General features: G+C 38.8%; 1 protein-coding gene across 5 annotated transcripts in view; it reads right to left on the minus strand.

The window, feature by feature from the left end:
- Window positions 1–16,862, minus strand: part of zmat3 (zinc finger, matrin-type 3) — a 93,924-nt gene that overhangs the window by 65,617 nt on the left and 11,445 nt on the right. The window contains exon 2 of one of the 5 annotated variants that reach the window (XM_073041116.1): window positions 11,582–11,646. The exons of the other annotated variants lie outside the window; for them this stretch is intronic. The gene's annotated coding sequence lies outside the window, so the exon portion shown is untranslated. The remainder of the gene's footprint in view (window positions 1–11,581; window positions 11,647–16,862) is intronic. 5 annotated transcript variants of the gene reach the window in all.

Raw genomic sequence — 16,862 nt, forward strand, 5'->3', positions numbered from 1 at the left:
ACTCCCTTCACATCATCACCAGTCTGAACTAAAACAATATTTTTGCCCGCCATTTAGTCAAACTGCTGATCCATGAATGCAATTCTCTCTAATACCTTAATGGTACTTAAAAACCTAATCAACAATTTATCTGGGCTGCTGATATCTACCCCACTCAGAACACAAACATTAGTTACAGGGAAATCTCCTTGGATCGCACCAACACTTAATCCCTGTGGCATCTACAACTGCGCATCTTAATCATTTTCTCAGATAACAGTTTAACACAGGCTTAAACACAAAACCACTTAATCAATCCTCAGAGCAATCACACAGTATTCAACTAATTCAATCCTGTACAAGCGCCCATGCCCTTTTTACTGGGCATCTCTAGAGATGCGACTTGTTAGCTGCTCGCTAACAGCCACCAGACTCAGCGGTGAAAAAAAAACACTTTTCTCAGTTTCCATATGTCTAGGGTTGATATGGCCTGGGTCCTGCTAAACCCATGAGGTTCAGAGGTCTCATTCACCTGAACTCCAATTTACATGAATACTCTGTGATTTACTGCCTCATACAATCACCATCCACAAGAAATAACAGATCATACACTGCCTACAATGATAAATATTTATGAATGTTAAATTAACCAAAAAGTTATTAAACAAAAGGAAAAAAATATAAAAAGGGCCCAATTAAACAGTCAAGCGTGCACAGGTTAGAGCTTAAATCTTCCAAAAGCCGATGTGTCTGCTGTACTCAAGGCGTCAGCTCATATTCACCGATCCCTGTTAGAACTCCCCTCTTGGGGGGCATCAGATCACGCATTCCCACCAGAGTGAATCCTACGGCCAGTGGAGCTACTTCTCTCTCCATCTCCCACTGAAAAAGACCTCAACCCACCTCAGTTTCCATCATAAAACCTCTCCCAGTTCCACCCTCCTGATTGGATGACAACATTCCTAAGCATCCCTTATCTTTAACAGTAACCCAAACACTTCAAGCAGAACACATTGCTTCTACAGAAAACCATTATATGAAATATTCTACAACATTAGCAGTAAAACCTTTACCAGGGCATTACACTAGTTATTTGTATTTGTAGCAATTTTTAATCATCATTCACTGCTGTAATAGAATTGTATTTGTGTTCAGGATTCTACTTATGAAATAATTAAATCTATTCTACTGTAGAATAGATAACCTGCTATGTACAAAGTCTTGGTAATGTATAGAGATAACTTATGGGAGTGTTATTTCATAAAGTATACTCAATGATTGAACATGGTTGGGTTTAACTGGGGCCCAAAGGCAGTAGCAATTTTGCTTTCTTTGTGTTTGATCATTAACTTGCTGATAATTTGCGGATATGGACCAGATAGCATCCTGATCGGAACCTCCAATCTGATAGTATGAACATCAATTTCTCAATCTTATGGTAAATGCCCCCCACACCTTGCCATTCCCCATTCTTTTCCCCCTCACACTTTCTCTTCTTACCTGCCCATACTCCTCCCCCCTTCCCTTTCTTCCATAGTCTCCTGTCAGATTCCCCCTTCTCTAGCCCTCTATCTCTTTCGCCAATCAACTTCCCAGCTCTTTACCTCACAACCTCTCCCTCTTTCGGTTTCACCTATCACCCACCACCTTGTACATCTTCCTCCCCTCCTCCCCACCTTCTTATTTGGACTTCTCTCCTTCCTTTCCAGTCCTGAAGGGTCTCGGCTTGAAACTGGCTGTTTAATATTTTCCATGGGGGGGGGGGGAGGAGGGAGAGGAGGAGGGGGAGGGAGAGAGAGGGAGGAGGGGGAAGAGGGAGAGAGTTGCTTAGTCCAATATTGTCACTGTCCTAGAAGTGTGCAAAGTGGTCAGCATAGAAAGAGGTTTATTCTATATTTAATCCAATTTTTTTTTTTTTAAGTACACACTAGTATTTATTACTCAATACTTTGGTCCACAGGGGTGTTTTTAATTACATTAGCATCATTGTATATTCACAACACAATTATCCCAATTTCCTTTCAATTTCATCTCTTGGCTGCACATTCAAGTAAGTTGTAAGGATGAAAGGGGGGTTGATAATATTTTTATTACCAAGATGCTAATGATACAGGTATTTTATTGATGATTAAGTCTCTCCTGATAATTGTTTAATAAGCTGTCCACATGAATTTTTATTTTTGCAACCATTATACTTTCCTGCCTTTGGCTAGTTTTCAGAATACTGTTTGCAACACAGAGGTCAAAAGTTTTGAAAATATTTCATTAATGAAGGTTTTATCTGATTTAGGACAGTTTTCTCTATGTTCAGCCTTATAATTGTAGCTCAGTTAACAACATTTTTGACTGAATCAAAAAGTTTCTGATTCTATTCCAAAAAGTTGAAAACAAAAATTCAGTCCAATATTCCAGAGAGAAGTTACACCGTGGGAGTCAGAGGTATAATCTTTCAGAACAGATTTTAAACCGTGGACTGGTTTGCTTTCTCAGTTAATACAAAAGAATGTAAAAAAAGTGTTGTGAGTATTCTTAATTTCCAGGTGAATACTTACTGTATACCCATCGTTATCATGTTTGTTTGCGGGAGCTTGCTGTGCAGCATTAACTGCACGTATTAAAGCAACAAAAACAAGTACATAATTGGCTACAATCTTTGGGACATTTTAAAATGGAACACATTTTGTCTCTAATTCTTAAAAGTTTAAGACATCAAAGACTCTCAAATGTCTGCAGATGTACATAGAATGAGTCAGAGAGCAGTTGACCCAGTTAGTTCCATCATGTGCACAGCTCTCTCTACCACTAAGGACACCCACAAGAGGCAATGCCTCAGGAATGCAATATCCAACATCAAATATCACCACCATCTAGGCCAGGGTTTCTCAACCTGGGTTCCACAAGAAAATCGCTCGGGGCTTCACGTGAGATTGTGATTAAAAAACATTGTTTTTTTTAAACCTCGCACAATGCTAGCACTCACATTGGTGGGCAGTGACGGAGCAGACCCATTAGCAATCTCATTAGAATTCTCTCAGCCCAGTATGGCAGTGCGCAGTAGGACCGTGCTTACTTGGTTGAGTCCATTTTAAGTTTTGGGACATGAGATGGGGAGGCTATTGATAATTAGTGAGCATTGTATTGCATGGAACAGAGGACAGTAAGCATATGAGGGGTGGACATGCATTTTCTGAGCATTGAATGAACTCGCCCAACATGAGCTGTAATGTTACCTTAGCCTCTACCTCCCGAATTACCTCCTCCAACTTCTCCCCACACACCTCCAACTGACTTAAAATAATAATAAGTACAGAATAATAATATACACAATAATAATGTACAAATGTGCAATAATTTGCAACAAAACAGACTATTGTACTATGATGTGTATTCTCCTGTCACATAGAGATGAATGGTTATATTCATTTTATAGAAAGGTTTTCTGTAGTGATCCTTGTGACAGCAGAGCTGAATGAGCCTGTTGGAAAAGGTGCTCTGCTGCTTATTCAGTAGGTCATGGAGAGGATGTGCCTGATTGTCCATAATGGGTAACAGTTTGTTTAGCGACCTCTTCTCCACCACTAGCTCAAAAGAGTCCAGGTTGTAGCCAAGGACAGATTCAGCCTTTTTGATGAGTTTACTTAGTCTTTTTGTATCACCAGCACCGATGCTCTTCCCCCAACATGAAACCGCAAAGAAGACCGCACTTGCTACAACAGACTGGTAAAAGATCTGCTGCGCACATTGAAGGATCTCAACTTCCTAGAAAATAGAGTCTGCTCATCCCCTTCTTGTAAACAGCTTTGGTGTTGGTTTTCCAGTCAAATCTCCTTGCACGCTTTCCATCCGTGTTGGGTTGAGCATCAAGCTAGTAATTCAGCCTCATAAAACAGACAAATACTAAAGAAACTGCAGGGTTGTTGCCTGATGCAGGAGGATAATATTATTACATTCACCCTGTTTTAACTCTGTTTTAAAACTATTTTAAATGTCTACTTTTACTATATGTTTTTACATTTCAGATTTGGATTTATGAGAGTGAACAAACCCTACTGGTGTAGTAGAAAATTGGTGAGAAATTTTCATTCTAAAGAAGGATTTTTATGTGCCATGACTCATCTGCTGGCCTGATGCTTTGCTGTTGTTATATTAAAAAAAAAGAAAATCCTAACATCACAACACACTGCTTTCTTCACAGAGAGATGCTGATGTCAAAAACTCTTGGAGATGAAATTAAAGCTCTGGATGATGCCACAAAAATGGTCAACTTTATTAAACAAAGAGCAGTTTACTCAGGAATGTTTAAAAAACTTAAAACCTGGCCAAAGAGCACAATGATCTCTAGCTACATACAATCCAGTGGCTTAGCAGTGGAAGTGTTCTCAACAGCTGAAGGTGAATTGCAGGGGTACTTTCAAGAAATAAAGTAGGCAAGATTTTGCTGAGTGCTTTGAAGATGAAGAATGGCTGGAGAAACTAGCCTACTTAACAGACATTTTTCATCATATGAACCAGCTGAACAAGTCTTTGCAAGTCCATGGAGAAAATGTTTTGACTTCAAGTGACAAGATTATTAGACCTAAAAGGAAACTGAAAAACCATGTTGAAAAGTAAAATCTTGAAATGTTTCCATTGCTGTTTGGGCTTGAGAGTGAAGAAGGATATCAGAAAGCCTCGAGTCTCATTGAAAACCACCTGGAAGAACTACAGAATAAAGTTCTACAGTATTTTCCTCCCTTTCAACACAAGTGTTTGACTGGGTGAGGGGCCCTTTCACTGAATCTTCTGCTCAGCCTGAGAACTTGACTTTGAGAGAAGAGGATGAACTTTGAGCTGCAGTCTGATCATACGCTCAAGATGAGACTTACTGACCTGCCCCTGGGCAAGTTCTGGATTTCTGTGAAAGAAGAATATTCAGCTATTCATAGGAAAGCAATGAATATTTTGCTGCAGTTTTCAACTTATTACAAGTATGAGCAAGCTTTTTCCTGTTTAACAAGCATCAAGAGCAAGAATAGAAATCACCTAATTTCAGTTGAAGGTGAAATCCATGTGTGCTTATCTCAAGTTCAACCTAGAATTGAGATATTTGCACAGTAACAAACAAGCACAGGTTTCATATGCTAGGCCTATATTTGAGCCTGATCTTGTCACTTAGTAAGAAAATGTCATTTCAAGTTCTCTTATAAAATTGTGTCTTAGGCTATACAGTCAGCCCTCCTTATCCGCGAATTCCGCATGCACAAATTCAACCAACCGTGAATCGTGAAAACCCGGAAGTGCTCTTCCAGCACTTCTTGTTTAAGCATGTACAGGCTTTTTTTCTTGTCATTATTCCCTAAACAATGCAGTATAACAACTATTTACATAGCATTTACATTGTATTAGGTATTATAAGTAATCTGGAGATTATTTTAAATATACGGGAGGATGTGCATGGGTTATCGTGGATCAGGATCGAAAAAAATCGGAAGCTCTCTTACTAAGTAAGTCGGAACAGGTACGTCCGTTATTATTTATTGTCAGGTAGTCAAATGTTTGTCTTAGTATATAGTATACATTTTACCTTTCTATGCATATAAAACGCTTAAGAACGTATGTTTCAGTGCCGGGCTCGGGAACAAAAGTTCCCAAGTTCGATCCAGTGACAGACCACTCCCAAGTGCACTTTTCACCGTGCCAGGTTGATGTAGAGGATCAAAAACCCAAATCCCAATAATTAAACCACTGCGTTGCTTAGCAATAATTGTAGCTTTTATCAGGGCAGGGTCTTCTCAATTTATCCTTTAAAATTGTTCCGATCGTTGACCGAAGTAGCCTAACACTTTTCCAACGACCGATGGCGTTTCAGCTCTTTACAATCGCTTTATTATTTCCACTTTATTTTCAATGGCGATTATTTTCGTGAACAGAAACACTGCGGATTCAGAGCTCCGCCGCCGGGTCCTAATGTCCACCACACTGGGACAGGTTAAATAAGGTCTGGGGTTCCACTGGGTCCTAGGGTCCTAAGGTCCACCACACTGAGACAGATTGAATAAGGGACTTGAGCATCCGCATTTTTTGGTATCCGCGAGGGGGTCCCGGAACCAATCCCTCGCGGATAAGGAGGGCCGACTGTATATTTTTTTCATATTGCTTTGGCTGATTGTTTTTAGAAACTTTACTACTCAACACTGTCAATACATTTTCCATGTTGTAAACAGCATTAATTAAAATCAATTTATAACCTTTATTTAAATTAAATTGACACAGCCTACCTTTAAAAAAAATTAAAACCCATTTTGGATTAAGCCAGTTATTTAACAGAAATTTATGTTTGCCTTATGAGATTTAAAAATTTATGAAAGGGAAAGAAAGCGATTAATTTCAAAAAGGAAATTACCCACTTTTTTCAAGAAAGGTTGGCTAAAAGTTCATCCTCTATTTAAAAAAGCATTGACAATTATTTTTGGATGATTATATCTATAACTTACTGATCACGCTAATGTACCGTGAGCTGTAGATATAATAATTTTATGCAGGGGTTCCCTGAGACCTGAAAATTATTTCAATGGGTCCTCCAGGGCAAAAAGGTTGAGAAAGGCTGATCTAGGCCATGCCCTCTTCTTACTGCTGCCATTAAGCAGGAGATACAGGAGCATGAAGACTAACACCTCAAAGTTCAACAATAGTTGATTCACAACTGCCATCAGATTCTTGAAGCAACCTGAAAAATGATTCAAGAACCTTAAGGAAAGATACTGGTATTGAACCACACATAGAAACAGCAATTTTATTATATTTCCCACAATTTGCACTAACGTTTATTTTATTTTGTTGTGTATGTATAATCTGTTAATTTAAGTTAATGTAATTTATGTTCGAAATTAACTGTGGTACTACAAATAGCTAATTTTTATTGCATTTGTAACCTAGCTATGTATGTCTAGGACTATAAACCCAACTTGAACTTTGAGAAACCAGTGAAAGGAAGATTGATGAAAGAGATTTCATAAAGATTAAAACTGCAATAGGGAACATAGTTTACATAGGGAACTGAGGACAATATGCTCCCATTATTCTACTGTTCATGAATGACCTGAAGAGGAATCCACTATTCCTATCTGATCTGCCATACAGGTGACTCACATTATATTCTGAACACCTTCTAGTTAATAAGAGCTCCAGGAATCAAATACAATCACCAATCCCACCTCTCCCTGCAAAAAAAGCCTTTTTATTCATTTTTGCCAGGTATAATTTAATGTTCACTTAGCTTTTCATGAGTCATTCATTATTGTTTCTGTTCTCATTGCTGCTGTCACTTTTACTTAATACAATATTGCTTGAATTAAAAACAAATCCTTAATAGGACTTTTTGCTGTTGATAAATGATGCAAATTATTAACATACCAAATAACTTTTGTAATCATTTAATCTTTGAAAGAAGTTTTTTTTTGGCTCGGACACTGCTTAGTTTATTCCTGTCTTATTTTATTTATGTAACTCTGGAATCATTATTACCCATGAAAACACTGAGTGTACATTGAGTTTAACTCTGTTCTAGCTCCTAGTAGACCAATTCTTATGCTCCTATACTTCCTCCTCACAGTCCTGGAAATTATTTTTGACAATAGTTTAGCAAATTTCCATTTGAAAGACTATGATAATGTTTCATTAAAGCATTAATTATGTTTCTCTGTCCACATACAGTACAAAAGTCTTATGCACCCTAGATTTTTTTTTAAAAAACAAAAAAAATTGTTTTAGATATTTATCTTTTGTCTTCTGCATTAGTACGCTAGTATAAAGGAACAAATTTTAGATTTCCAAACACTCATTTTCCAAGAAATTAAATGTTACGTAGAAATGGTTGTACTTTGTAAAAGAACTAACATATTAAGTAATAGACACAAAATGCTGGATGAACTCACCAGATCAGACAGCATCTATGGAAATGAATACACAGTCAACATTTTCGGTCAAGACCCTTTTTCAGGAAAGGAATGGGGAAGATACTAGAATAAAAAGGTGAGGGGAAGAGAAGGAAGATAGCTTGAAAGTGAAGCCAAGTGGGTGGCAAATATAAAGGGCTGGAAAGGAAGGAATCTGATATGAGAGGAGAGTTTACTGTAGAAGAAAGAGAAGTGGGGGGGGGGCCCAGGGGGAGGTGATTGGCAGGTGAGTAGAGGTAAGAGGCCAGAATGGGGACTAGAAGAAGAGGGGAGGTGGAAGGAAAATTATTTTCCAGGAATGAGAAATTGGTATTCATGCCATCAAGTTGGAGGCTACCTAGATGAAATACAAGATGTTGCTCCTCCATCCTGAGGATTGTCTCATTGTGGCACAAGAGGCAGCCATGGTCTGACATGCTGGAATGGGAATAGGAATTGGAATTAAAATGCTTGACCACCAGAAAGTTCTGCTGTTGGCAGAGGGAGCTGAGGTGCTCATCGAAGAAGTCCCCCAATTTACCAATATAGTGGAGGGAGGCTACATCGGAAGTTCTGGAAACAATAGACGAACCTAGCAGGTTCACAGGTGAAGAGCTGCCTCACCTGGAAGGACTGCTTGAGGCCCTGAATAGAGGCAAAGGCCCATCGGAAATTCCACTTGTCAAATAAAAAGCTGATTATTTTGTATGTATGTAGTTCAATGCATGATTAAACAAAGATAACAAATAGGTGCTAAGGATCAATGACATAATGAGTTAAATGAATTAAACTGATTAAGTGAAATAGAAATGGGTGTAAAAGGAATTAAACTGGACAAAGAAAAACCAAACTAAAAGGTGAGGGTGTGGCAGATGAGCCAGTTTAACCTTCAAATCATCAATTCTTACACCATAGTAAGAGTAAACATACCAGCAGGATCTCTCCCAAGCAGAAATTTTGCAGTAGACAGGAGTTTCAAGATGTGCTGTCTGAGCTCTTCTGAATAAGCACAAAGAAACAGGCAAGGCCTTGGGCCAGAAACACAGTGGGCAGCGACAGAAACCAAGTGCAATAGACAAGAGATATATCAAACTGACGTCCCTTCTAAATCGGAAGTTCAATATTACTATCAGCTCTGAACTTACAGAAACCACTGGAACCCAAAAACCTCCCTCAAGAGTCCAGAGAAGTCTTGTCAGAAGTGGTCTTCACGGAAGAGTTGCTGACGAACAAAAAGCTATTCCTCTGAAGAGAAAACAAAGCCAGGAGACTCAACTACACAAAAACACAAGCACTGGGGTGCTGAACAATGGCAGCAAGTGCTCTGGACTGATGAGACAAAATTTGAAATTTCTGGTTCAAACTGGAGGCAGTTTATCCATAAAAGAGTTGGAGAGTGCTATGTAGATGACTGTCTTCAGCTAATAGTGAAATACAGGTTCCCTGCAGGTTTGTGGTTGCATTTCTGCAAATGGAGTTGGTGATCTGGTCAGAATTAATGGAATCCTCAATGTTCAGAAGTACAAGCAGATTCTCATCTAGCACGCAATACCATCAGGGAGGTATTGATCAGACTGATAGGTCCCAACTTCATTCTGCAGTAAGACAATGACCCCAAAATACATGCCTAAGGTCAGGATGCATAGCTCCCGGAAGGTGGAATCTCATGTGGATAGGGTGGATATCTCATGTGATAGGAAAGAAAGCTTTGGGTATGCTGGCCTTTATAAATCAGAGCATTAAGTATAGGAGTTGGGATATAATGTTAAAATTGTACAGGGCATTGGTGAGGCCAAATTTGGAGTGTTGTGTACAGTTCTGGTCACCGAATTATAGGAAAGATGTCAACAAAATAGAGAGAGTACAGAGGAGATTTATTAGAATGTTACCTGGGTTTCAGCACCTAAGTTACAGAGAAAGGTTGAATAAATTGGCTCTTTATTCTTTGGAGCATAGAAGGTTGAGGGGGGACTTGACAGAGGTATTTAAAATTATGATAGATAGAGTTGATGTGGATAGGCTTTTTCCACCGAGAGTAGGGGAGATTCAAACAAGAGGACATGAGTTGAGAGTTAAGGGGCAAAAGTTTAGGGGTAACATGAAGGGGAACTTCTTTACTCAGAAAGTGGTAGCTGTGTGGAACAAGCTTCCAGTAGAAGTGGTAGAGGCAGGTTCAATATTGTCATTTAAAAAAAATTGGATAGGTATATGTACAGGAAAAGAATGGAGGGTTATGGGCTGAGTGCAGGTCGGTGGGATTAGGAGAGAGTAAGCATTTGGCACGGACTAGAAGGGTTGAGATGGCCTGTTTCCATGCTATAATTGTTATATGGTTATAAAGAACTATCTTCGTTGGATAGGCCTTCACAAAGCCCTCATCTCAACATCATTGAAGCCATCAAACATTACCTGGAGAGGCAGAAGCCAGCGAAAATCTGCAGGGGAACTATGGCAAGTTCTCCAAGATGCTTGGAACAACCTACCAACCGATTTTCTTATAAAACTACACGGCAGTGTATCAAAGAGAATTGATCCAGTTTTAAAGACAAAGGGTGGAGTTTTAAAGACAAAGGGTGGTCACACGAAATATTGATCTGATTTAGCTTTTCTTTACTGCTCTGTATAGTAAATATTTTGATATTTAGAAACTTTTCACTTCATTAGTTTTGAAAGCATCTTCACCTTACAGAATTTTTTTTAAACATGTGCTTAATACTTTTGCACAGTACTCTATGTTGCCTGATCTGCACTTTTTGTCTTTTTACTTCACATTTCCAGCATCTGCAGTTTTTGATTTTCCCTTTTGAAAGCCCTGAAAGACTATGTGTCCACTACTCGTATAAGCAACAAGTTCCAAAAAAAGTTTTTGCTTACATACCACTTGCCATATTGTCCAAGTTTTAATATGATCTCCCTAGTCTTTTAAAAATGAAAATAACTTTTCATTGAATAAATGAAAATTCAATAACTTCCCCTGTTACCTTATCTAAATGAGTTATGATTTTGCACTTCTTAAATCTCCACAATCTTCTTTTCTCCAAAAGGAACAATTTCAACTGCTCCAATACAACCATGTTGTTGGAAGCACTACAGCATGTCTTTTCTGCATCTTCTCCAAGATCTTCACATCTTTTCTTAAGTCTGGTGAAAAGTATTTATTGGTGTTGCCTAAACAATGTTTTATAAAGCTTCAACACAACCCTTTCGCTTGTATCCAAGACTTCTTTTTATGCCAACTTCCATATTTTCAATCTATTCTCTCAGCCTTTCCTGCCACCATAAATATGTTATGAAGACACACACACACTCAGGTTTCTATGTTTCCGTACACTCTTTGGAAGTATACCATTGTTACTCCTTGTCATTTCTGTCAAAGTGCATCATTTCATTCTTCTGAATTTAATTTCATCTGTCACTTAACTATTATGCCATTCTGCCTGTTTTGTTGCAATCTACTACAATATTCCTCACTTTATTGAAAATGCTGGATAAGCTAAACTTAGCAGATAGGATTGGTGGAGCATTAAAAAGTTACAGCTTCATTTCAATAAGCAAGAAACTTAAGTCTCACTTAAATAGCGGCAGCAAAAGTCTAGAAAATGCAGGCTTGTGATAGAGTAAAAGCAACAAAGATAAAGTTAATTAAAAAATCATAGGGGTTTTTAAACTTGCACAAAGATTGGACAAACCAAGTTGGTTGAGGCAGTCTTGAGGAGATTTTCATGAAATGCATCCATTCATCATGTTCCTGAACCTACAAGGGAAAATGCTATCTTAGATCTGGTCCTGTGCAATGAGAAAGACAAAATTAACAATATGGTAATTAGGAATCCTCTTGGAAAAAAGTTCTCATAGTATGACTGAATTTCTCATAAATGGAGGGTGCAATAGCTTGACCAAAAACCAGTGATTATGCCTCAGCAAGGGAAACTACAATTGGATGAGGAAGGAGTGGGCTAGCGTAGACCCAGGCTAAATAGTAGACGAACAGTGGAAGACTTTCAGAGAAATTTTTCATAGTGCGTAATAAAAGTACAATGGTGCTAGAAAGTTTGTGAACCCTGTAGAATTTTCTCTATTTCTGCATTTTACCCAAAATGTGATCAGATCTTCATGCAAGTCCTAACATTATACTTGTTCATTTATTTATTCAGAAAAATGATCCACTATTACATATATCTGTTTGAAAAAGTATGTGAACCTGTGGGGTAATGCCCTCTACAAAAGCTATTTGGAGTCAGGTGTTCCAATCAATGAGATGAGATCAGAGGTGTGGGTTGAAGAGGTTCTCTGCCTTTAAAAAAAGATGCACTGTCAGGTTATTGACACAGCCTGCTCTTCTCAAAAAAAGATCTGTTTATGTGCAAGATGCCTCCATCAAAACAACTTTCAGAGGGCCTTAGAAAATTTCTAGAGATTCATGAAACTGGAAAAGGCTACAAAAGCATTTCTAAAGACCCAAATGTTCATCAATCCACAAGAGAAATTGAATACAAATAGAAGAAACTCAGTACTGTTGCTACTCTCCCTAGGAATGGGCATCCTGCAAAGATCACATCAAGAGCACAATGTGAAATGCTAAAGGAAGTGAAAAAGAACCCAAGGGTAACAGCAAAAGACATGCAGCAATCTCTAGAACTTGCAAAAGTCTCTGTTCATGTGTCCGCTAAGAAAAACACTGAACAAGGATGGTGTTCATGGAAGAACACCACAGAGAAAACAAACAAAAATATTGCTGCAGGTCTCAAGTTTGCAAGAGACCACCTGGAAGTTCTACAACACTTCTGAAGGCATCTGATAGGGTGGATTGGATATACTTCGACTATACCTTAGAAAAAATGGGTTTTAATGCAACATTTCAAAGTTGGATGAAGACGCTGAATAAAAATCCAATTTCCAGGGTTAGAGTAAATGGATCTGTTCCAATTTCTTCAGGCTCAAAAGGGGAACCAGATAGGGAAGGCCCCTATCCCCGATATTATTTGCCTTAAGCATCGAACCACTAGCGGAGTTAATAAGACAAAATGAACAAATTGAGAGTATAACAGATTAAGGAGGTATAACCCATAAGATAGCTTTATTTGCAGATGACATTCTTCTCTTTATAAAGAATCCTCTTTCATCAGTTCCCTCGCTTATGCAATGTTTGAGAAGCTATGGAGAGGTCTCTGGATACTAAGTTAACAAAGCACAATCTAAAGTTATGATGATTATAGGGACCTGGCCAAGCCAGCTGGATGAAGAAGTGACTTTTTGTTGGCCAAAACAGGGCTTTAGATATTTGGGGGTTAGTTTACTTCATAGTTCCTCCCAGCTCTTTGCAGCCAATTATGTTAAACTTATTAATCAAGTGAGGAGATGCTTCCTTTATCACTGATAGGTAGAGTAGAAGTGATCAGGATGAATATTTTGCCCAGGTTTCTTTTTTCTTTTCAGTGCTCTACCTATAATAGTATCTACTATATCTACTTTTAAAATGTTGGATAGACTCATCACTAGGTTTATATGGCAGAAAAAGAGGCCCAGGGTGAGACTAAAAGTGTTATACTCAAATAAAAAACAGGGAGGTTTAGCTTTACCTCATTTAAAGACCTGTTATTGGGCTGGCCAATTAAGAGCAATTGTGTCATGGATCAGAGAAGACGTGGATTCAAGATGGGTTCACAAATTCAATTGGTTAATTATCTTTAGCAGCTCTTCCCTTTTTAAATCCAAATGTATGGAAGAATGTTGAGACTCAGAATGAATGGGTTAACTATACATTGAAAGTATGGGATAGAATCAGGAAAAAATTAGATCTTCCAAGGACTATATATCAAGGGCAACCAGAACTGCATTCATTTCAGATTTTATTCCAGCAAGACTAGATTCTGGTTTTAACAGGTGAGCACAAAGAGGCCTGCTTCTTGTGGACCAAATATTTGATGGGGAGGCGCTCAAATCTTTCTCCTAACTCCAAACTGAATTCGACCTTGTATCAAATGACTTTTATAAATTCCTCCAAATCAGACATTTACTTTACATCACACAAAGAATGGAACAATCTTAAAATACAACCAAATAACTTAGAAAAATTTTGGATAGAGATCATCATGGGTAGAATGCAATTCCAGAAAATTGTATCTTGTATATATAAAAAAATACACCTGGATACAATGGATAACACATTTGATGTTAAACATGAATGGGAATTGGAGGTAAATACCATAATAGAAGAGGAAGAGTGGGAGAGGTCTTGGCAGTCATGGCATAAATGCTTGAATAGTCCCAATTGGAGGGAATTTGCTTGGAAAATAAGAATGAGGTACTTTAAAACCCCGTTAGTAATATCATTATATGCAGGAAAAAAAAACAGCAGACTTTGCTGGAGAGGTTGTGGGAGATTTTGCACATGTATTTTGGGACTGTCCCAAATTAAGGGAATTTTAGTACAAGGACACTGAGGAAATAAGAAGGATTTTAGATATAAGTATACCCTTTGAACCTAGTCATTTAATTTTAGGCAACCTCCTGCAATCTGCATTAGAAAAGAATAAACTATACATGTTAAGAGTCTTGATTCTCACCCACCCACTTTGGAACAATGGATACAGAGACCGAAAGAAATGAACTATGTGGAAAATATCACTGCAAGTTTACAACTGAAAATGGACTCTTACTTGGAAAGATGGAACTCTGTTATAGTGTACCTGGCACAGTGAAAGGCCCATACAGGGGCCTGGTAAAATGTAGGACTTCAGTTGACCTACTTAGGACTGTGTGGTGAACTACATATACTTGTCTGGACACGCCCCCTGCTGACTGCTCCTGTGGCTCCTCCCACAGACCCCGGTATAAAGGCGATTGAGGCCTGAGACGGCCCTCAGTCTCCAGGATGTAGTATGGTGGTCAACTACTGCTTGTTCTTTCTTCCAGTCAATAAAAGCCGATATCTCAACTTCACGTCTCAGAGAGAGTTATTGATAGTGCATCAGACTGTGATTTTATTTAAAATAGATGTAAATCTACATTGAGGGGTCATGTAAAGTATGTAGATCATGTGTATGTTTGTGTTTGTATGTAATTGTATGTATGTGCTCTTTGTTTCTTTTTTCTCTTGCTCCTACTCTCTTCTACCCCCAGTATTGTTAATATAGCTATTTACCACTGTGCAGTGAACTGTGGGCTGATATTCAACGCTTGTTTGTAGATAATGTGTTTGTTCAATAAAGTTCAACAAATAGAAGAAACTCAGTACTGTTGCTACTCTCCCTAGGAGTGGGCATCCTGCAAAGATCACACCAAGAGCACAATGTGAAATGCTGAAGGAAGTGGAAAAAGAACTCAAGGGTAACAGCAAAGACCTGCAGAAATCTCTAGAACTTACTGTAGTCTCTGTTCATGAGTCCACTAAGAAAAACACTGAACAAGGATGGTGTTCATGGAAGAACACCACAGAGAAAACAATCACTCTCCAAACAAAAACATTGCTGCAGGTCTCAAGTTTGCAAGAGACCACCTGGAAGTTCTACAACACTTCTGGAACAATATTTTGTGGACAGGTGTGACAAAAGTTGAATTTCTTGGCAGAAATGCACATTGCTATGTTTGGTGGTAAAAGGGTACTGCACACCAACACCAAAACCTCATCCCAATTGTAAAGCATAGCGGAAGGAGCATCATGGTTTGGAGCTGCTTTGCTGCATCAGGGCCTGGGCAGCTTGCAATTGTTGACAGAACAATGAATTCAAAAATGTATCAAAACATTTTACAGGAGAATGTCAGAGTAGCAATCTATCACCTGAAGTTTACTAGAAGTTGGATAGTGCAGCAAGACAATGATCCAAAAGACAAGAGTAAATCAACAACAGAATGGTTTAAAAAGAAGAAAATTTGTGTTTTGGAATGGCCGAGTCAAAGTGCTGACCTTAATCCTATAAAAGTGCAGTGGAAGGACCTGAAGCAAGAAGTTCATGCAAGGAAGCCCAACAACATCCCAGAGCTGAAGCAGTTTTATAAGGAGGAATGACCTAAAATTCCCCCAAGCCAATGTGCAGGACTGATCAACAGTTACCAAAATGTTTAGTTGAAGTTACTGCTGTACAAGGGGGTCACACTAGTTATTGAAAGCAAAGGTTCACACACTTTTTCTAATGCATGTAATGGAACCATAGAACATTACAGCACAGAAACAGGCCTTTTGGCCCTTCTTGGCTGTGCAGAACCATTTTTCGACCTAGTCCCACTGACCTGCAGCTAGACCATATCCCTCCATACCCCTCTCATCCATGCACCTGTCCAAGTTTTTCTTAAATGTTAAAAGTGAGCCTGCATTCACTTTTGTTGAATTTTGTTCAGTTTTGTTGAGGACTTTTCTTCCTCCACCTAAAGAGCTTATTTTTATGTCTGATCTCAAAGCATTTCAATTCCATGCTCACTTGAAATCACACATCTACTCTTCGCTAAAGGAGACAACAGCCAGCAAACAAGATTTGGTTTCTATATTCAAATAACAAATTATTAGATGTATATGATTTTTCTGGCAAGTTGAACACACCTACTGAGCCTATGTCACCTCTTTCTAATGATTCGATTTCATTTTGTGTTGAATCATTCTGGCTAGAGGTAAGGGACAGCAGGGGTAAATAGAGCACGGTGGAGTTATATATAGACCACCAAACAGTAGTGAGGATGTCATCTACAACTTACAACAGGAGATACAACAGGTCCTGGAGTCTCCTAGCCTCCCGGACGTCCACATCTGTACCAGGTGCACTGAGCTGCAGCTCCTAAGAGACTGTGTTAGGGAACTGGAGCTGCAGCTCAATGACCTTCATCTGGCAGGGAGAGTGAGGAGTTGATAAACAGGAGTTACAGGCAGGTGGTCACACCAGGGCCACGGAAGGCAGACAAGTGAGTCATGGTTAGGAAGGGGAAGGGGAAGAGTCAGGTACTAGAGAGTACCCCACTGGCTGTACCCCCTTGACAATA

This window comes from Hemitrygon akajei, chromosome 3 (assembly GCF_048418815.1).
Source record: "Hemitrygon akajei chromosome 3, sHemAka1.3, whole genome shotgun sequence".
In the NCBI taxonomy this organism is placed as follows: domain Eukaryota; kingdom Metazoa; phylum Chordata; class Chondrichthyes; order Myliobatiformes; family Dasyatidae; genus Hemitrygon; species Hemitrygon akajei.